The sequence below is a fragment of the Dendrobates tinctorius genome, unplaced genomic scaffold (genome assembly GCF_039654945.1).
Source record: "Dendrobates tinctorius isolate UK_male_01 unplaced genomic scaffold, ASM3965494v1 ptg000028l, whole genome shotgun sequence".
NCBI lineage: Eukaryota > Metazoa > Chordata > Amphibia > Anura > Dendrobatidae > Dendrobates > Dendrobates tinctorius.
This window is the reverse complement of record NW_027361696.1, coordinates 30,099,343-30,121,323: the sequence shown is the minus strand read 5'-3', so window position 1 is coordinate 30,121,323 and position 21,981 is coordinate 30,099,343. Positions and strand designations below refer to the sequence as shown.

At 44.1% G+C, this 21,981-nt stretch overlaps 1 long non-coding RNA gene across 1 annotated transcript; it reads right to left on the bottom strand.

Moving 5' to 3' along the window:
- Positions 1-1,116: 1,116 nt before the first annotated feature.
- LOC141085256 (uncharacterized) lies at positions 1,117-19,751 on the bottom strand. Its single transcript, XR_012231252.1, has 3 exons — positions 19,686-19,751; positions 4,653-4,691; positions 1,117-1,332 (listed from the first exon to the last, which is right to left on the bottom strand). It is a non-coding gene; the product is annotated as an uncharacterized lncRNA (long non-coding RNA).
- Between the last annotated feature and the right edge of the window lie 2,230 nt (positions 19,752-21,981).

Here is a 21,981-nt window from a genome sequence, read left to right as displayed (position 1 = left end):
GAGTCGTTTGGAAATTTGGTTTTTGGAGATTCACTGTATAGGGTCTCCTCTGTTTATAAGTTGGTGGTGGTGATCTGGTGAAAGGTGGATGGGGAGTTCCGTAAAGAGTGCGGATCCCCTAGTTGCCTAGTGGACAGACGTGTCGGTGGTTGGTGCTCCCGAGCCTGTGGGGTAACGGCTGGGAGTAATATGTGGGGTTCTGTCCACAGCATTTTGGGGTCGATTCACCTAGATCTTGTGGCTTCAAGGACTCCTCCTCCGGGGTCAAGTTACTGTATCTATGTTATTTATAATACTTTATTGTTAATGTTGTTTGTTTACTAAAAGGCTGCTGTGGCCGTATAAATTCCAAAAGAAACCTTTGGCCTTTGGTTTTATGTTGCGGCGTATGGGATTAATTTGTGTTTGGGTGGGGGGTGCGGGGTTGTGGGTGGGTCCCGCCTCCCCCGGCTGGGAGCAACTTGACAATACCAACGTCATGCAATGTATAAAATGGCAATGGACAATTGATGGGATTCATGCTAATGTGATCGCAAATTGTTAAAATTTGTCAAGTTCAATTAATTCCCAAAAAATCAATGCCAACTTGTTTCTCATCAAGTTGATTCACTCATTTCCATTTAATTGGTTTGATTGAATAAAAAAACGTTTTATGCGATAAAAATCATTTTTGTGTCACCACATTCTGAGATCCAGGTTTATTTTTCTTAGTCCATAGTTGTTAAGCACCTTAAATGTCTCAACTAGTTTTGGTGTAGTGGTACCTCCATTCCATTTTTCCTGTACCTGGCTGTAAGGTAACTCGCTACAGCAGAAATTCGGCCACATTATTTTTCTGTAATAGACAGCTAGGAGCACAAAGGTTCATCTACCATGAAGGATTATCACAAACAAAAGATCATAATCACACTCATTTCACGTTAATCTTCAGAGTTAACAGGCTGCCGATTACCTCGATGAACAATGAATGATTTCAATAAGATTTTTTTTTTTTTTTGGGGGGGGGGTGCGAGTTTTATGATCAGAGAAGATTTAATTTTTAATTTTTGTTTTCATTCCCATTTAATTCTAATTTACTTTTCTAGAAAAGTGTGAGATCACAGAAACAGATAATAATTGTATCTCAGGACACAGCTGTGCCCTTTATTGTGTCAGATATTTAATATGGACATTGATCCTTCAAAATACATTGACCCGAATTGGGATCTCGGACAAATCCACTGTCACAAAAGCAGTTCTGAGTTCTCTTTTCAAGACACGGCTGCTTGGGAGCTTCACAGATTTCATCACAATATCCATTTCTGAGAGTACTGTGCGGTAAGCAATAAAGACCTGTAGAGTTAGAAAAAGGGTCAAATTTGCCATCACAAGTTTTGAGAAAAGAGGAAACTAAAAAAGTTGCAAAATAAGCACTGCAAAGATTTCTACTTTACAGTCTTTGTGACTTTTTTTTTATAATTTCAACTTCATTTCTTTTGTTTGTTTATTCTTACACCGTATGAGCTACTCTTCACAATTTTCCTACAATAATTTTCTGTCATGATCCATGCTAGATCAGGACTGATATAAAGCACAGGTAAACTTTTTTTTCTGTGCTTAGGTTTGATTTTTGCCCCCAGTGGCCATTAGGATTATCGCACTGTGGTGTCTTTTGTTCTAAATTTGCTCCCCAGTGGTGGTGAGCGTCATTGCACTCTGTTTCTTTAGTTAATTGCACATGTTTATAATGCAGGTGTGATTGCTGGCTCTGCTATAAAAGAGTCACAGGTGTTGCAATCACCGTTGGTGATAGTATTCATTTCAACCATCCTTGGTGGAGAAAGGAGCTGGTGAACGTTCCTTGCAGCACTGGCTTAGCCCTGGTGTGGAAGGAGTCATAGGGGATTTCCTTGCAGCTCTGACAGAGCTTGGTGGCAGCGTTTCAGGAGGAGAGCTGTATTCTGGTGGTGGACTCTGTTGCCAGGAGCAAGTGCAACAGAGTAAAGCTAAGTGGTGTTTCCCTGTTTGTGTTTTCTCTTCGTGTGTATTAGTACAGCGGTGGGTCCAGTGTCTGTGCCACCCAGCTCCCTAGCAAGGGATAGGTGTAGGGTGTGCTAGGGTGACAGGTATCCTGAGCGGCACCAGGTGCAGAACCAGCATAGGCAACGTCAGGAGTGTTAGGGACACTGACTCAGGGGAGTGCAGGAGGTCTCCACGTCCCCTTTCCCTATCGCAGGGCCCACCATTGTAACTGTTTTCCCTTCCCCTTGTCTTGTTGTTTTAGTTACTGGCCTGCGGGCCGTGTCACACAGGACTGTACCACGTGCCGCGTCTTGTTGTTTATAGTTACCGGCCTGCGAGTCGCGTCACACAGGATGGGTCCACGTGACATTTTCCAGTTAAATAAAAACATATCTTCCCTATTGTGCTTCAGCATAAAATTTGGTTTATGGAGACAACCAATATTGTTGAGGTGTTTATACCCTTATGCATGTTCAATATAACTGTGTTTCTGTAGAGATAAAAATATGTTGTATGGCTGGATAAGTCCTGGTTAGAGATAATGTGTCACCGAGGTGCCTAGCCTCAATGATTTGAAACCCAGAGAGCACATATAGTGCTGAGAGATTCCTTAATGGGCACGGATTTTAGGGCCAGGTTTTAGGAATGACTGCAAGAGCTAGGTGGGACTGGCCATTCCCTTTCCTCTAGTTCCAGGCCTTTCAATGGAAGATTGAAAGTAACCCATCTGCATTCAGAAACTCAATGGGGCTATGGAGAACACCATTGAAAGTCAACTCAAGACAACTAGCACAAGTGACCATCAAATGCAGCATATACCAAGGTGATGAACTGTCCCCATTGCTGTTCTGCCTAGGCTTGAACCCCCTCAGTCAGATAATTACAGAGTATGGCTATTGATACAAGTTCAAGAGTGGAAGCACCATCAGCCACCTCCTCTACATGGATGACCTCAAGCTGTATGCGAAAAACAAACTAGACATCAATTCACTGATCCACCTGACGAGGATCTACAGTGAAGACATCGGGATGTCCTACGGACTGGAGAAGTGCGGCCAGTTGGTAATAAAGAGAGGCAAGATAGTCAAGACCTATGGAGTGGAATTACCAGCAGGGCACATAGCAGATATACACACATGCTACAAGTACCTCAGCATCCCATAGGGATACGGTAACCACGATGAGGAGGCAAGGAAAGCAGCAACATCCAAATACCATCAAAGGGTAAGACAGGTCTTGAAGAGCTAGTTCATTGGGAAGAATAAAATTTGCGCCATCAATACATATGCCCTACCAGTTATCAGATACCCTGCCGGCATAGTGTGCTGGCCAAAAGAAGAGATGGAAGCTGCAGATGTGAAGACACAAATGCTCCTCACAATGCATGGAGGTCTCCACTCTAAGTTTAGCACCCAAAGATTGTATACCACCAGAATGGAGGGTGGTCATGGCTTGATAAGCATCCAATCCACCATCACGGATGAAACAAGGTGTATCCAGGAATACATTTGAAAAATGGCACCAAAAGATGAGATGCAGCAGCAACAACAGATCTGGAAGGAGGAACAGGAACATGACGCGCCATGGCAAGACAAGACGCTGCATAGGATGTACCATCAACAGATAATGGAGGTGGCTGACACAGAAAAACCCTAGCAATGGCTGGAGAAAGCTGGACTCTGAGACAGCACAGAGGCATTAATCATAGCGGCACAAGAGCAAGCACTAAGGACAAGATCCATAGAAGCAGGAATCTACCACAAAAGACAAGACTCAAGGTGCAGACTATGCAACGAAACCTCAGAAACCATCCAACACATAGTGGCAGGATGCAAAATGCAAGCAGGAACAGCGTATAATGAACGCCACAACCACATAGCAGGAATTGTATGCAGGAACATCTGCACAGCATATGGGCTAAGTCCCCCTAAGTCCAGGTGGGAGACCCCAGTAAAAGTGGTGAAGAATGAAAGGGCTAAAATCCTGTGGGACTTCAAGATCCAGACGGATAAGCAGGTGAGGGCTAACCAACTAGACATTGTCATAGTAGACAAGGATCAGAAGACAGCAATGATAATAGATGTGGCAGTACCAAGTGACAGCAACATCAGAAAGAAGGAATATGAGTAGCTGGAGAAATACCATGGCCTCAAAGGAGAACTCGAGAAGATGTGGAAGGTGAAGGCAGCAGTGATTCCAGTGGTGATAGGAGCACTTGGAGCAGTGACCCCTTAAGTTGGAAGAATGACTACCACAGATCCCAAGAGCAACATCTGAGCTCTCTGTCCAGAAAAGCGCAATGCTGAGAACAACTAAGATCCTGTGCAGAAACCTCAAACTCCCAGGCCTCTGGTAGATGACCTGAGGATGAGAAAGGACAGCAAAGCCCAACCCCATTTGGGGTAAGAAGGAAGGTTTTTTTTTACATTTATATGTGTGTGTATGTATGTAAAGCATATATTCTATGTGTCTATGTACATGTGTGTGTATATACATATTTGTAAGGAGTGCATGTAAGTGAGCATGGTGTATATCTGTGTGTATCTATATACGTATATTTATTTAGGTCTGTGTGTGCAGTATGCAGTGTATGTGCATGGTATGTGTGTTCCCCAAGTTCATGCATTATTTCCTGAATAAATTCTCCTTACCTGAACATATTGGTGGTCTCTGGCTCAGACATGGCAGAACTGTGGAAATGCAAAAGTTACAGATTAGGGTTTTTTTTTTTTTGTTTTACTTTTTTCATGCTCACTGTCACCCAGCTGAGGTCACTGATATTTTCTAAGTTACTCATAAACTTTTTGGATCACAGTATGAAAATAGAAGACATCCATATAAAGGGACAATTCAATTGTTGGTGGTGTCATAATCTGCACCAAAGACTCGAGTTTGTAAAGTGGGGCACATGTTTAATATATTACACAATCTAGAAATAAATGCCAGTATTAGAATATAAATTGTTAGCTCAAAATTGGCTTCTTCCCTTAAAATTAATGTCTGACCCTTTAACAAGCCTTGGAATATCAAGGGACATTATCTAAGTCCATCATCCACCTGCAGACATCTCTTCAGGGGTGTTACTCCTCCTTAGTACAAAGCATTGTTTTGCAGTAAAAATGAGGCACCACTTGATTTGTTGATACTATGTAATGAGATGTCTATGCTATATGTGCCAATTTGTGGACACCAAGTAGTTGTTATACATTCATGGCCAAAAGTGTTAGCATCCTGGAAATTGTTCAAGAAAATGAAGTATTTCCCATAAAATTATTGCAATGACATATGTTTTGTTATACTCAAGTTTATTTCCTTTGTGTGTATTGGAGCAGCACAAAAACAGAGAAAAAAAGGCAAGTTGAACATAATTTCTCACAAAATCACAAAAATGATCCAGACAAAATTGTTAGCACCTTTCTTAAATTGTAGGTAAATAACTTTGTTTTAAGCATGTGATACCCATTGAAACTCACCTGTGGCAAGTAACAGGTATGGCCAATATGAAAATCACACCTGAAACCAGATAAAATGGGGAGAAGTTGACTCAATGTTTCCATTGTGTGTCTATGTGTGCCACACTAAGCATTGAGAACATAAAGAGGAGAAGAGAACTGTCTTAAAACTTGAGAATTAATATTGTTGAAAAATATCAACAATCTCAAGTTTACAAGTCCATCACCAGAGATCTTGATGTTCCTTTTTCCATGGTGCACAAAATAATCAAGAAGCTTATAACCCATGGCACTGTAGCTAATCTCCCTGGACGTGGACGTCAGATAACAATTGATGAAAGGTTACAACGCAGGATAGTCTGAATTTTGGATAAGCAGGTCCAACTAAGTTCCAAAGAAATGCAAGTTCTGCAGACTCATGGGGCATCAGTGTCAGCACAAACTATCTGTCCACATGTGAATTAAATGAAACGCTATACCAGGAGATCCTGGAGGACCCTACTACTGACACAGACATTAAAAAGCTAGAATGAAGTTTGCCAAAATGTACGTGAGTAAGCCAAAATCCTTATGGGAAAGTATCTTGTGAACAGATGAGAAGAAAATACAGGTTTTTGGTAAATCACAGCATTATACTGTTTACAAAAGCAGAATGAGGAATACAAATAAAAAAACACAGTACATACAGTCAAATATGGTGGAGGTTCACAGATGTTTTGGGGTTGCTTTGCTGCTTCTGGCACTGGGGACCTTGACTGTGTGTAAGGCATGATGAAATCTGAAGATTAACAAAGGATTTTAGGTGGCATGCTTATGGGGGCGTGGCCTGGCTGAGGATGAGAGCAGACATAGGGAGGGAGCGCTCTGGGAACTATAGCTTATCCTTAACTCCACTGGGCCATAACAGCGTTGATTTACAGCCTCATAACTTCCAAGATTATCCTGCTTGCATTGGTACCCACAGAAGACGGTTTTGTGGACGGAGGAGCAAATAAAAAGTCAAAGGTGGCAGCGGCGGGAAAACCAGAAGCCTTCCAAGCTGGCGCTGCAGAGTCTACTACAGGTATCCAAGCAGGCAGGGCTGCAGCCTTACATGCAGTGGAGAGGCTGGCAGAGTAGCCAGGGGATCAGAGAAGAGCTTCCAGGCCCCATATAAACAGCTGCAGGAGAAATCTGACTCCACTCAGGTTAACTCCTAAGATGCCATTAGAGAGAATGGGGGGAGTAGTGCTAGCTCCCATCCACTGCATTCCTGTACACAGGACAATCCTGCAATCTCAGCCACATTCCAACAGAGTACAGAGCCTACACTGGAGGACATCCTAACTGCCGCAAATCATTATGGCACTGCCATGTCATCCATCAGTACTCAAATAGGTCAAATTAAAGAGGAAATCTCTGGCATGAGGCAGGGCCTCCAGGAAGTTAATGATCGCATGGCAGCATCAGAAGGGAGGATTACTGACCTTGAGGATAAAGTACCACAGATATCGCAAGTTTCCCTCAGACACGAGCAGCAGCTGTCAGCTCTGTTGATGACTTGGAAAACAGACTAAGAAGAAATAATGTAAGAGTTATTGGAGTGCCGGAGATAACAGAAGGAACTAATCCCACTGAATTCTTTGAGAAATGGATTCACCAAATTTTTGATGCTGAGGTCCTGTCCCCACTTTATGCTGTGGAACGAGCCCATAGGGTTCCTACCAGACCCCTTCCACCGGGAGCTCCCCCAAGGCCAGTTTTAATGAAATTACTCCACTACAAAGACCTGTGGGCGGCCAGAAATAAAGATTCTATAATGGTAGATGGCCACAGAATATCATTTTTTCCTGATTACTCCGTTGAAATATCCAAATGGAGAGCTCAATTTACGAATGTGAAAAGGCGCCTGAGGAACCTCCAAGTTTCATACTCTATGCTGTATCCGGCTAGGCTCAGAGTGGTAGCTTGGAATGAAACATTCTGTTTTGAAAATCGTAAAGATGCTTCACATCGGATGGACACGAATCAGCAACGGCTTAGACAAGAACAGCGATGCTGAAATATATTTGTTATGGCATGTGTCATCTAGGATCATTAGTTCGGCCATCGTCACTATAACATAACCACTATGACCCAGTGGATTGTCCACTTTGTTATCTATTATTCAGTCCCGGTGGATCTCTTTAAATTTCATATTACTTCATTTTCCGTTTTCAGAGCTGTAGGCTTGGCTTCATTCTTCGGCTTCAGGATGAACTGGTGCTCTTACATTGACTTTTTTGTCATGTTGCGGTTGCAGTTTGCAGGGTGGGTAAGGGTGGGAAGGGGTATGGTAGTGGCTGTTCTAACTGAGGTTTTTCTTTTTCATAACTTTTATGTGCTGCTGATCTTAGTGCTGCTCTCAGATGCCAGAACAGGTGGAATCCACCTGATAGTCATATTTGTTTATTCCATTTATCTGTCTCACTGTAATGATGGGTAAAGTCAACTTTCTTTTATGGAATGTTCGCGGTCTGGGGGATGCTACTAAAAGGGTGGCAGTTATGGATTATATTAGACCCCATTTTCCTGCAATAGTGTGCCTACAGGAGACTCATCTGGAACAAGATAAAATATCATTCTTGACTCGTGCATGGATGAGCTCTGGATATCACTCAACATATTCGGGTTATTCTAGAGGAGTCAGTATTTTGGTCCATAGGTCTATCCCTTTTATATTGATTGCATCTACAATAAATCAAGACGGTAGATATGTATGTATTCACTGTAAAGTTTTTAATACGGAATTGTTATTGATAATAGTACATATTCCTCCCCCTTTTAATAATACTGTCATGAATATTATAGCTGGTATTATTGGAAGGACCCCAGGGGTTCCGGTGATGTGCATGGGGGATTTTAATAACATCGTTCACCCATATCTGGATAAGCACAATGCGGATGCAAGCCTACATCACCCTATTTCTAGATTTGGGGAGATGGTGGCAGAGCTCTCATTGTTAGATCTGTGGAGAGTCAAAGCAGTTCTCGTGCTATTCTAAAACGCATAATACTCTATCTAGAATAGACTTGGTCCTGGGTTCGGAAGAAATATTGCACATGATGGACATAATTGCATACTTACCCAGAATACTATCTGATCACTCTCCCATACTAACTAGTCTTAACCTCCTACCAGGTTTGAGTCTTTCTCATAATTTGTGGTCATTCAACCCTTTTTGGTTACAGATTGTAGACATAGAGCCGACCTCGCTTGCCCTCAAACATTATTTTCGTGAAAATGATACTGGTGAAGTATCGCTTAATATGATATGGGATGCTATGAAAGCCTGTTTGAGGGGGACTTTAGTTCAGGGGGTCAGCAGGTCCAAGACTAAATCTATTCAGTTTGGAGTATTTCTTAGGGAACGTGTCCAGGCGGCAGAGCATAAATACATATCTACAGGGAAATTACGAGATTTGTTGGAGTGGAAGTGTGGCGCCCCCAGGAGTATGGTCGCCACAGTGGCATTACCTTCCTCCTAGGGAGTGTGATGTCATGCTTGGAAGCAATGAAGGGTCTCTCTATCAGTTAAATACAACACACAGCACAGTTCCCACTCCGGGCCAGCAGAGCGAGCTCTGAACCAAAACTGGGAGAAGGGCTGCTCTCTGGAGGCCAGGAAGGGGAAATTAGTTAGTTCGTGTGAGGAGGGAAACGTGTGTGGACATGAGGAGAGGAGCTGGAAGATTGAGCAGAGTTCGGGCTCACTTCTAGCTGTAGCGCATGATCTGGAGTCCGGTCTCCAAGGTTGTATGGATACTGATGTTCCTGCAGCAGAAACCAGAGGATTAGGAAGCTGTAAATGCTCTGTTTCCACATAAGACTCGGAGGCACAACAGCAACGTGTGAGCCAGAAGAAGAAGGCTACAGCTGTCTGCTATACGAGGGAGTTCCAAAAGAGAGCAAGCAAGAGGAACTTCAGTGTAACTCAGTACTGTATGTACCTCAAATAAGCGCTAGAAAGGAGACTACACAACCCATCTGCATAGAGAGATTCCTAAGTTGCTTCCAGGCTGGACAGCCTCTGTTCCATCTGTAATCTGGATCCTGGACTGCACTTGCACAGCAAACTAAAGGTAAAGGAAATTGCACCCTATTGTGTCATTGCCTTCTTCCTGCAACCCCTTCAGCACTGCTACATCTCTGTGCCCAACACTGCACCCTAATCCTGAACACGTACTTCTACTGCCCTGGGACTACAGCTCTACCTGTGGGGAGCTATTACATCTTGCTGCCTTATACCACCTGTCCCAGAGGATCTGCCTGCAGCGTCGGCTTAACCCCTTCATTGCCGAGCACCACAGGTGGCGTCACGTATCATCCACTTATAAACTTTAATCAGCCATGCTTCACCCCTTTTACATGGACTCCCAGGGCCACGGACCGGGTCACTGCTACTGTGACACTTCCCTCTGAGATACCGGCCTGTTACTGAGTACCCCACTGCTCTGGCAGGCGACCCATTTTGGCATCACAAACAGGATTTATGGAGCCCGGTGCCCCCGGGTCCTGTGTGCCAGAGACTGTGTTGTGTGCCATAGACTATTTGCGCAATTGCCACCATTACCCCGCTGCTTGGCGCACGCGGGAAGCCAAAGAAGCGGGCCGTCGTGGGTGGAGCCAGACTAAAAGCACAAAAAAGTGAAGTGCTGCGTGGGAAGAGGCCAGCGCGCGGGAAGTGAGGGGCAGAGGCCTGTGTCACCCAATCAACCAGCCTGCAGAGTGGCAGCCGGTAAGCCAGCGCAACCCAGGGCCTGGCCAAACATTAACTAGGGGGGAGGAGAATGTCTGAGACAAGAGCAGATGCAGCGGTGGACGCCACCCCCCACAGCACTGCAAGATGCAGGGGCCAGCGAAGATGTGGCTCCAATGGCACCGCAGAATCCAGCAGCCAGCGCTGCCTTCAGAGCACCGCAAGAATCAGTGCCCACCGCAGCAGTCCCCATAATGCCGCTGTCCATGCCCTATATACCAGGAGCGGCCTGATTACCGCAGTACTCAAGGGAGTCACATACTCTGAGTGAATTTAAAGAGAGACTGTGCAGTTTGTTTGAGGTGTATCCTCTGTCTGAAAACCAAAAAGTGAACATCCTTATTGGGCAGCTAACTGGTGCGGCACAAAGGGAAGTAAAAGCCTGGCAGGACACTGACGAAGAGACTGTTAAAAAGATCCTGGCTAAGCTAAGAAGCACCTTTGATGCCCGCACTGCAGCTGAAATAAAAATGAGATTCTTTGGGTGTAGGCAGAGAGTGCAGCATAGTGCTATGCTCTTAACCTGCAGGAGGTGCTGCGAGCCATAAAGCAGATTGACCCTGACAGTGTGAAAGATAGAGACAGACTGTTAAAGGAGCAGTTTATTGAAGGACTCCTATCCAGTACCCACAGAGCACAGCTGCGCATCATAGCCCTACAAAACCCTGACCTAGACTTTGCAAACTTCAAAGACAGGGCTATCCGGGTACTGCATGAACCAAATGTCAGCATTCCAGTGCCCCCTAGGCGCCCAGCGATCACATACCACCAAGAAGCAGCATCTTTCTCTCCCAGCCCTGTGGGGGCTGATGCACAGACTCTGGATAATGATCCATCTACAGAACTGCGCCTTCAGGTCCAAGAGCTTGCCAAAAGTATGGCTGCACTTGCCAAAACTGTGCAGTCCATGCAGGTGTCCTCAAAGGAGAAGATCCAGCTGGCCTCCAGTCCAGAGGATGTCCTGTGGCTACGGAAGAAGAGGATCCCGCCACGCCGAGGGAGAGACAACGATCGCTATGACCATAATGGACGTCCCATCTGTCGTCGCTGCTGCAAGGCAGGCCACATCTCAAGATTCTGTCATTTAAACGAGCAATGATGACCTTAGGTACTAATGTGATTGAAAATTGTCTTGCCGAGGTTATTGCTTTGTTGCAACAGGTGGCTGAGACTGCTGGTTCCAGTGAACAACGAGTCGTGCAGAAGGAGATCAAGGCCCTGATGCAAAGACAGCAAGTAGAACTGTCTGGCGGAGAAATTGGCAGCGTCAGAGTGAGTGATCCTTTCTCCATTGTGATACCCCCCAGATGTGAAATGTTAATTTGGTGTCGGGCAGCCATAGACCTCAGAGGAAAAGATTACCAAGCATTGGTAGAGCCAGTGTACTCTGATAGCCGGCCCACTGTCCTGACAGCCAGAGGGGTAGTCGATGTCCGCAAAGGGAGAGTGCCTGTACGTCTCTTGAATTGTGGGGAAGAGGAGGCCACAATACCTCGGTATGCCACAGTTGCTAAGCTGCTTACCGTCAGTAACAACGCAATATGTGATGCAGAGCCCTTGGTCTCATCCAACCAGGTGGAGGACAAAGGCTCTGTAAAGCAGCTGGAGGAGTAGTGTCAGCAGCTGCAGGTGGGAACTGACTCCACCCCTTCATACCAAAAGAGTGGGGTTTACCGAGTGACTCATGAGTATGAGCGGGTATTCAGTAAACACCCTCTAGACTTTGGGAAGGCAAAAGGGGTTCAACACCATATCCCCACTGGAGATCATCCACCCATTAAAGAAAGGTACCGGCCTATACCCCCAACACAATATCAATGTGCCAAAAGTATGCTGCGGAAAATGAAGGAGGCTGGGGTGATCATAGACAGTTGTAGCCCCTGGGCAGCTCCAATAGTCTTTGTGAAAAAGAAAGACGGTACCATGAGAATGTGTGTTGATTGTTGATTACAGCAAAATTAACAGCATTACACATAAGGATGCCTACCCATTAACCGGAATTGAAGAGTCATTAGCTGCACTTAAAACTGCTAACTATTTTTCCACCTTAGATCTCACTAGTGGATATTGGCAGGTTCGCGTGGCAGAGGCAGACAAGGAGAAAACAGCGTTTACCACACCAATGGGTCTCTGCGAGTTCAACTACATGCCGTTCGGGCCCTGCACCGCCCCAGGGACATTTCATTGGCTAATAGAGTGCTGTCTTGGACACAAGAACTTTGAGACAGTCCTGCTGTACCTTGATGATGTCATTGTTTTCTCCAAGACTTATGAAGACCATCTGAAACACCTGGCTGAGGTGTTTGAAGCATTGTCCAACTTTAGCCTGAAGGTGAAGCCATCCAAATGCCACCTCCTGAAGCCCAAGGTACAGTACCTCAGTCATGTGGTGAGTGCAGAAGAAGTGGCACCAGATCCTGACAAAGTCACTGTCATCCGAGACTGGCAGAATCCCAGCAACCTCCATGAAGTGCGTCAATTCCTCAGGTTGGTAGGCTACTACCGAAGGTTCATCAAAGGCTTCACTGAGATAGCCACGCCTATGCAAAATCTTCTGGTGGGCCAGCCCAAGAAAGCAAGGAAGAAGAGTCCTACATTTGAATGGAATGAGGAATTGGAGAGGTCCTTCACTCGACTGAAGATGGCTCTCACAGGAGATGAAGTGCTGGCCTACCCAGATTATGACCAATCATTTGTTTTGTATACTGATGCCAGCAACGTGGGACTGGGAGCAGTACTGTCACAGGTACAGAATGGCAAAGAAAGAGTGATCTCCTACACCAGCAAGAAGCTTTGTCCCACTAAAAGGAACCCTGACAACTACAGTTCCTTCAAACTGGAGTTCCTCACCATAGTCTGGGCTGTGACTGAACGATTCAAGCATTACCTAGCTTCAGCCAAGTTTACCGTCTTCACGGACAACAACCCGTTGACTCACTTGGAGACTGCAAAGCTAGGCGCACTGGAGCAGCAATGGATGGCCCGGCTGTCTAACTATGAATTTACCATCAAGTACCGAGCGGGGCACAAGAATGCCAATGCTGATGCGCTGTCCAGAATGCCCAATCTGCCAGATGCAGGAGAAGACCATGAGGCACTCGAAGAAATAGTATTACCTGCCTTCCACCGGCCAATTGCGGCCCAACGTGCCCAAGGAGTGAGAAACAGATGATCTATCATGAAAGAGGCCACCCTAAATCCATTGCCTCATCATGACTGGGCAGAAACCCAGGATGGCGACCCCGCAGTCCGCCTGGTAAAGGAGCTACTGTCACAAGCTGACTCACGCCCAGATCCAGATGCTCCTGAAGAAACCCAGCAGTTGTGGAAGGAAAGAGGCAGGCTTTTCATCTATGAGGGAAAGCTGTGTAGGAGGAGTATCAATGCCCGCACTCATGAGTTGGTCTGGCAAGTGGTAGTCCCAAAGAGAGAGGCATCAATGGTCTTGGAGGCATACCACAATAGAGCTGGACACTTCGGATGGAAGAAGTTGGAGTCCTTGCTCCGGGAGAGATTCTACTGGGCTGGTATGAGGAAGGCCAATGAAAATTGGTGCCGGGAGTCCACTGTGGACAATGCAACCTGCGCAGGAAGGACCGTAACAGCCAGCGAGCTCCTTTGCAGCCAATAATAACCAAACAACCACTTGAGTTGGTCGCCCTGGACCATGTGAAGCTGGTTCCAAGCCATTCAGGCTACGTTTATGCTCTTACCATCGTTGACCACTACTCGAGATTCCTGGTAGTTGTGCCTGTCAAGGATCAAAGCGAGTGCTTACAGATCAAGGTCCAGCCTTTGAGGCGGAAGTGTTCCAGGAATTCTGTAACTTGTACGGTTGTACCATCCACAGACCAATGGCATGTGTGAAAAGATGAATCAGGTGGTGATCGATCTACTGAAGACCTTGCCTTTGGAGGAGAGGAATATGGCCAGAGAAGTTGCCAGATCTGGTAGACCTCAACAATCACATTCCTGTGAATTCCACCAACTGCACTCCAGCCTACCTAATGAGAGCGAGGCCTGGCAAGCTGCCTATTGATTTGGATATGGGAGTCCTAACACCTGAAGTGACATCACCAGATGCTGACTGGGATACAGAGCAGCAGCAACAGTACCGTAGAGTACAAGAGTGCGTAGAAAAGAGTCTAGCTCAGGCGAGACAAAAACAAGAAAAGAACTACAATCAACATGCACCAGCAGTCCCCTTGTCACCAGGAGAACAAGTCCTAAAGAGGAAAAGGAGGATGCATAAATTGGATGACCGGAGGAATAGGAAGCTGTAAATGCTCTGTTCCCACATAAGACTCAGAGGCACAACAGCAACGTGTGAGCCAGAAGAAGAAGGCTACAGCTGTCTGCCATACTGAGAAATACACAAACAACAATGGAACCTATAACCCATAACCACAAAGCTGCATATTTTCATTAGATATAAAGATATTTTATTAAATACAAAAAGGACTACAATTATTTACTTCATGTGATAACCATAAACAGAGAGCAGATGGTAAAAATCCAGATGCACCGGTAAAACTACAACGCACTGTGACATGGTCCAGCAAAAAACACCACCCTATAAAACATACAGTCATATGTTAAAGTTTGGGCACCCCTATTAATGTTAACCTTTTTTCTTTATAACAATTTTGGCTTTTGCAACAGCTATTTCAGTTTCATATATCTAATAACTGATGGACTCAGTTATATTTCTGGATTCAAATGAGGTTTATTGTACTAACAGAAAATGTGCAATCTGCATTTAAACAAAATTTGACCGCAAAAGTATGGGCACCTCAACATAAAAGTGACATTAATATTTTGTAGATCCTCCTTTTGCAAAAATAACAGCCTCTAGTCACTTCCTGTAGCTATTAATGAGTTCCTGGATGAAGGTATTTGTGACCATTCCTGTTTACAAAACAATTCCAGTTCAGTTAAGTTTGATTGTCGCCGAGCATGGACAGCCCGCTTCAAATCATCCCACAGATGTTCAATGATATTCATGTCTGGAGACTGGGATGGCCATTCCAGAACATTGTAATTGTTCCTCTGCATGAATGCCTGAGTAGATTTGGAGCGGTGTTTTGGATCATTGTCTTGCTGAAATATCCATCCCCCGCGTAACTTCAACTTCGTCACTGATTCTTGCACATTATTGTCAAGAATCTGCTGATACTGAGTTGAATCCATGCGACCCTCAACTTTAACAAGATTCCCGGTGCCGGCATTGGCCACACAGCCCCAAAGCATGATGGAACCTCCACCAAATTTTACTGTGGGTAGCAAGTGTTTTTCTTGGAATGCTGTGTTTTTTAGCCTCCATGCATAACGCCTTTTTGTATGACCAAACAACTCTATCTTTGTTTCATCAGTCCACAGGACCTTCTTCCAAAATGTAACTGGCTTGTCCAAATGTGCTTTTGCATACCTCAGGCGACTCTGTTTGTGGCGTGCTTGCAGAAACGGCTTCTTTCGCATCACTCTCCCATACAGCTTCTCCTTGTGCAAAGTGCGCTGTATTGTTGACCGATGCACAGTGACACCATCTGCAGCAAGATGATGCTGCAGGTCTTTGGAGGTGGTCTGTGGATTGTCCTTGACTGTTCTCACCATTCTTCTTCTCTGCATTTCTGATATTTTTCTTGGCCTGCCACTTCTGGGCTTAACAAGAACTGTACCTGTGTTGTTCCATTTCCTTACTATGTTCCTCACAGTGGAAACTGACAGGTTAAATCTCTGAGACAACTTTTTGTATCCTTCCCCTGAAAAGCTATGTTGAATAATCTTTGTTTTCAGATCATTTGAGAGTTGTTTTGAGGAAGTGGCCACCTTAAATACCTTTTCTCATGATTTGATATACCTGGCTATGAAGTTCAAAGCTCAATGAGGTTACAAAACCAATTTAGTGCTTCAGGAAGTCAGTAAAAAGTCGTTAGGAGTGTTCAAATCAAGAAAATGATAAGTGTGCCCATACTTTTGCACCGGTCAAATTTTGTTTAAATGCAGATTGCACATTTTCTGTTAGTACAATAAACCTCATTTGAATCCAGAAATAGGGTTGCCCAAACTTTAACATATGACTGTATATATCATGGTAAAATGCCATATGAGGGAGTTCCAAAAGAGAGCAAGCAAGAGGAACTTCAGTGTAACTCAGTACTGTATGTACCTCAAATAAGCGCTAGAAAGGAGACTACACAACCCATCTGCATAGAGAGATTCCTAACTTGCTTCCAGGCTGGCCAGCCTCTGTTCCATCTGTAATCTGGATCCTGTACTGCACTTGCAAAGCAAAGTAAAGGTAAAGTAAATTGCACCCTGTTGTGTCATTGCCTTCTTCCTGCAACCCCTTCAGCACTGCTACATCTCTGTGCCTAACACTGCACCCTCTTCCTCAACACCTATTTCTACTGCCCTGGGACTACAGCTCTACCTGTGGGGAGCTATTAGATCTTGCTGCCTTATACCTTCTGTCCCAGAGGATCTGCCTGCAGTGTCGGCTTAACCCCTTCATTGCCAAGCACCACAGGTGGCGTCACGTATCATCCACTTATAAACTTTAATCAGCCACACGTTTCACCCCTTTTACATGGACGCCCAGGGCCACGGACCGGGTCACCGCTACTGTGACACTTCCCTCTGAGATACCGGCCTGTTACCGAGTACCCCACTGCCCAGGCGGGCGCCCCAGAAGGAGGCACAAAAGGGGTATGACTCTCACATTAAAGAAAGAGCTAATACCAAAATATTATTTTCACAGCACAGATTTTTTGAAGAAGGGGAGAAGGCAGGCCACCTCTTAGCAGTAATTTCTAGGGCACAGAGGGGGAATTCATTTATTGGAGCACTCAGGGATCAAAATGGAGTATTGGTTAATTGTCCTGACAAAATCTTAACAATTTTCTCTGAATTTTATAAAGAGCTTTACAGCTCTAAGTTACAATATAACAAAGAACAAATAATGTCTTACATGGATGGTATTTCATTGCCCACACTTTCAGACACGGACAGGATTTACTTAAATAGCCCATTACAGTTGGAAGAATTATAAGATGCGGTTGTATCTATGCCCAATAATAAATCACCGGGTTCAGATGGCATACCTGCGGAAATTTATAAAAAGTTTGGAGATGTTTTACTTCCCCAGCTCCTTAAGACCTTTCAGGGGGTGGCTGGGACTGGTTCTCTACCCCCATCAATGCAGGAGGCTCTAGTTGTAATTATCCTTAAACCAGACAAAGATCCTTTATTGCCTAATGCCTGATGCCTACAGATGTTAAAATTATTGCCAAAGTATTAGCCACCAGAGTGATATCTTCCCTAATCCATACAGATCAATCTGGATTTATGCCCTCCAGATCAAATATTCGATGGTTATATCTTAATTTACAATTACCGGCCGACAACTCGGGAGACAGGGTGGTCTGCTCTCTTGATGCAGCCAAGGCATTTGATTCTGTTGAGTGGGAATTTCTCTGGGCTGTACTACATACATTTGGGCTGGGGGATTCATTTATCTCTTGGGCAAAGGGGTGTCTCAACATACTTCTATATGGAATACCCCTACCCTTTCTAATCTCAGCCGCTTGGAGGGTTTTGAGAGCTGGGCCCGAAGAGGGATACGTAGAATTGAACATATATTGGAGGGAGTTAGAATTAGAGATTTTACTTATTTGCGTATGGAATTTGGGATCCAGAATTCTGAATTTTACAAGTATTTACATTGCAGGAAAACCTATGCCACAGAATAAGATTATACGGCGTATTGAAAAATCCACAGGAACAGCTGGGATGATTTCTCATTTATATACTGTAGGGACATACTGCATTTGGTGCTTCTGAATCATCCTGTACGTGCGAAGGAGAGGTGGGAGCAAGATATTGGTCCTATTGAGGACAATTTATGGTCAGAAATATTAGAAAGAGTTCCCGGACTCTCGCTGGGAGAAGCAAATCGTTTGTCACATTTATACGTAATTTATCAAGTTTATCGCACTCCCAAGTTTTTGTTCGATATTGGAGTTAGGCCCGCTCCTCTTTGTCCAAGGTGTCGAACAAACACAGCCACCCTACTGCACATGTTATGGTCGTGTCCAAATCTTTAAGCGTTCTGGAGAGGAGTAATAGGGATAATTAATAGAGTATATTCGGTTGAGCTGAGAAGAACCCCCTTTGTATGCATCCTAGGATATATAGAAGACTTGCCAATAGAAGAGGTCGGGAAGTTAGCTGTATCTAGAATGCTTTTTATGGCCAGAAAATTGATAGCCCAGTATTGGATCTCCCACCAAACCCCTCAATTGCAGAATATGTAATTAAAATTAACTGGTTAGTTAATTTGGAAAGCGGTATATATCGCAAGAGAGAATCTATTTCCAAATTTGAAAAAATATGGGCATGTTGGATTGATCATTCTGGTCTTGCGTCGAGAGAGCTGACCAGGTTCAGGTTGGGTCTATCCTGATACGATGATATAAAGGTGGAACAAGATTTGACTCTGACAGAGATGATTACATTATAATTTGATTTGGCTTACAATAAGGAGACTTCAGATATGTAGCTCTTTAATTGAGACTTATACTAACCTGTTGTTATCTTCCTTTGTACTGTTGTAACAATTTTCAGAGCGGCACTATATGTAATCAGCTATACCATTTTACCACTAAAATATTGTTTGCATTGGGGTTGTAAACTGGGAGGAAGGGGGGAGCGGGGTTAGAGGTGTATGTCCCTCTATTGCGGGTTGTTGTTTTCTTTGTTTTTCCTTTTTGTATTAAAAATTTCAATAAAAATTACTTTAATTAAAAAAAAAAGGATTTTGGGTGGCAATGTAGTGTCCCATGTCAGAAAGCTGTGTTTGCTTCCTAGGTCATGGGTCTCCAGCAGGACAGTGACCCCAAACATACTATAAGAAGGCCCCAGAAATGGATGGAAACAAAGTGCTGGAGAGTTCTGAAGTGACAGCAAAGATTCCAGATCTAAATCCCATTAATCACATGTAGAGAGATCGTACAATTTCTGTTGGGAGAAGGCACCTTCACATACGAGAGACCTGGAAGAGTTTGTGAAAGAAGAGTCATCCATAATTCCAGTTGAGAGGTGTAAGAAGCTTGTTGATGGTTATAGAAAGCGATTGATTGCAGTTATTTATTCTATATAGTGCAAACAAATATTAAGTTGAGGGTGCCAACAATTTTGTTTGTCCTATTTAAGGATTTTTTTGTGAAATAATGTCCAATTTGCCGTTTGTTTAAATTTTTTTTGTTGTTCCAATACACCTAAAGGAAATAGTGTATAGCAAAACTTGTAATTATGGTATTTTTCTGGGAGAAAAATTTCATTTTCTGGAACAATTTCAAGGATGCCAACACTTTTGGGCTATGACTGTATGTATTTCAGCCTGAAATGGAAAAGGTGGGCGGTGGGCACAAAGAAAACGAAAATTCTGTCATACCAAGTATCACCAGTAGAAGAAGTCTCAGCAGAGCCATCGGCAATTACTTAGTCTGAAAAATATCAACTGCATGCATTATATAATCAGCTCTTTATACCAATCAGCAGCTGTTAAAGCAAATGCATAAAAACATTATTTCAACTAATCAATGAAACGTGAGAGAAGATTCTTGCAGCCTGAACCGTATGAATCGGACACATGATGCTTTATTGAAGCCGTATATGTTTTATTCTGAAACAGCTTATTGTTCAGATGATAGAAATTTAGCAAAATATTAAAATTCTTTTATTTGTGTCAGTTTAATATTTTTTTCTGCGAAGGACAATGATATAATAAACCCAATATTGATTTATGTAACTCAATGCCAGAGGTGCAATACCTGACACGTACATTAAATGGAGTGGCGCTGTTTCTGGAAAAAGTGAAGTCCTCTGCATTTTATGGAACTTATTGTTTGTTTTCTGAGATAGCTCATTGCTTATTATTCTTACAAATCCTAACAAGTCACAGGTGAAAAATATAGTAACTCACTGATACGTCTTAGGAAATCAGGTGAGGTTTCGACAACTTCCACGATTAACAATATGATATATTTATATTTTGTCGTCCAGCAAGGAGACAACGCAAAGTCAAGTCGTTGTCTGACTTTTGAATGCACTGCCAGACGTTTTATACTCCTAGAATACAGTAAATATTCAAGTACATTTGTCTCTTTCTTATTGGTTAGAATCTATATGCATAAGCAGCAACTTTTTGAAATGTTGAATAACAAATAACAGTCTCCTGATTGTGTCCACTTATCTCTAGCTAAGCCACAGGTGTAGAAAGTCACAAGTCTTGCACAAGGTTGTAAGCAAACATTATTTTCCCTGCTGTAGGCACAAGCATTTTTGGAGCATATTTTGCTACAACTTTTAACTCTTGATTTTCTGGACACTACGTGTCCTGAATATGTAATATATTCAGCAGCAGATCCCGTTGGTACAATCAGATCTGACATACCCAGGATCACACACAAACACCTGTGACATTTACTTAACTTGTCTTGTGATTTGTCCAAATCTTTTTCCATGAGTCTTAAGTATTAGGCCGGGATCAGACATGAGCGGAATACAGCCGAGTCTTGCATGTTAATACCCAGCACTGCCGTCGGCACTCGGGAGCGGAGCGTGCGGCTCCATGTATTGCTATGCAGCGGCACCCTTTGCTCCTGAGTGCTGGCGGCAGTGCCTGGATTAACATGCGAGACTCAGCCGTGTTTCTTGTATGTGTGGTCCCGGCCTCATTCTGTATCTCATTGTTTGTCTTAATTTAGGTATTAGTAAAATAAAGGATTAATTTGATGTTATTCAGCCTTTCTGTTTTATAACCCATAAAATCCTTCTATGTATTAATTCAGCTAATTTAACCAGGAAATATGTGGATTTTCATAGTATATGAAATCTCTGACCTTTCCTGGTGCCTGCGCACTGAAGTACTTGGCTCTGCCCTCAACAGGGCAGGTGAAGTAGGTCGCAACAGAAGCAAAGAGGAGGACGTCATCGCATGAAGATAGGAGGCACCGGACCCGGACCTGCATCGCCCATCGGACCGAACCAATGATGACCTGGTTATTAGAAAGGCAGATAAGGGTGGGGGAACAGTAGTGTTGATATCATCCTTATATTTTAAGGAAAATTATAGAATCTTGCAAGATACTAGCACTTATGTCCTTTCCTCACTAAATGAAGCAGAATTCCTGTAGCTATACAGGCAGCTAAACCGCTATAATGGGGTCCAATAAGGAGACTGTAGTTGAATCTGTGCTTTATTGAATGTGATGGTATATTGATGCGGTGAAACTACAAACAAAAACATATATGCATGCAATCAATACTGGGTTCATCAGGGATTCATATATACTTAGTACATCATCTGCACTAATAGCTAACCAGGGGAGAACTATTTAACCCCTTCCTGACATCAGACGTACTATCCCGTCCATGGGACCCGGGCCCCTATGCCCATGGACGGGATAGTACGTCTAGCGCGATCAGCGGCCCCCACGTGGTGAGCGCCGCTGATCGCGGCCGTGTGTCAGCTGATTATCACAGCTGACACCCGGCACTATGTGTCAGGGGCGGTCACGGACCGCCCCCGACACGTTAACCCCTTGCACACCGCGATCAAACATGATCGCGGTGTACCGGGAGTTAAAGGGAAGCATCGGCAGGGAGGGGGCTCCCTCCGTGCTTCCCTGAGCCCCCCACGGCAGCGCAATGTGCAGCGCTGCTGCGGGGGACTCCTTTCCTCCAGG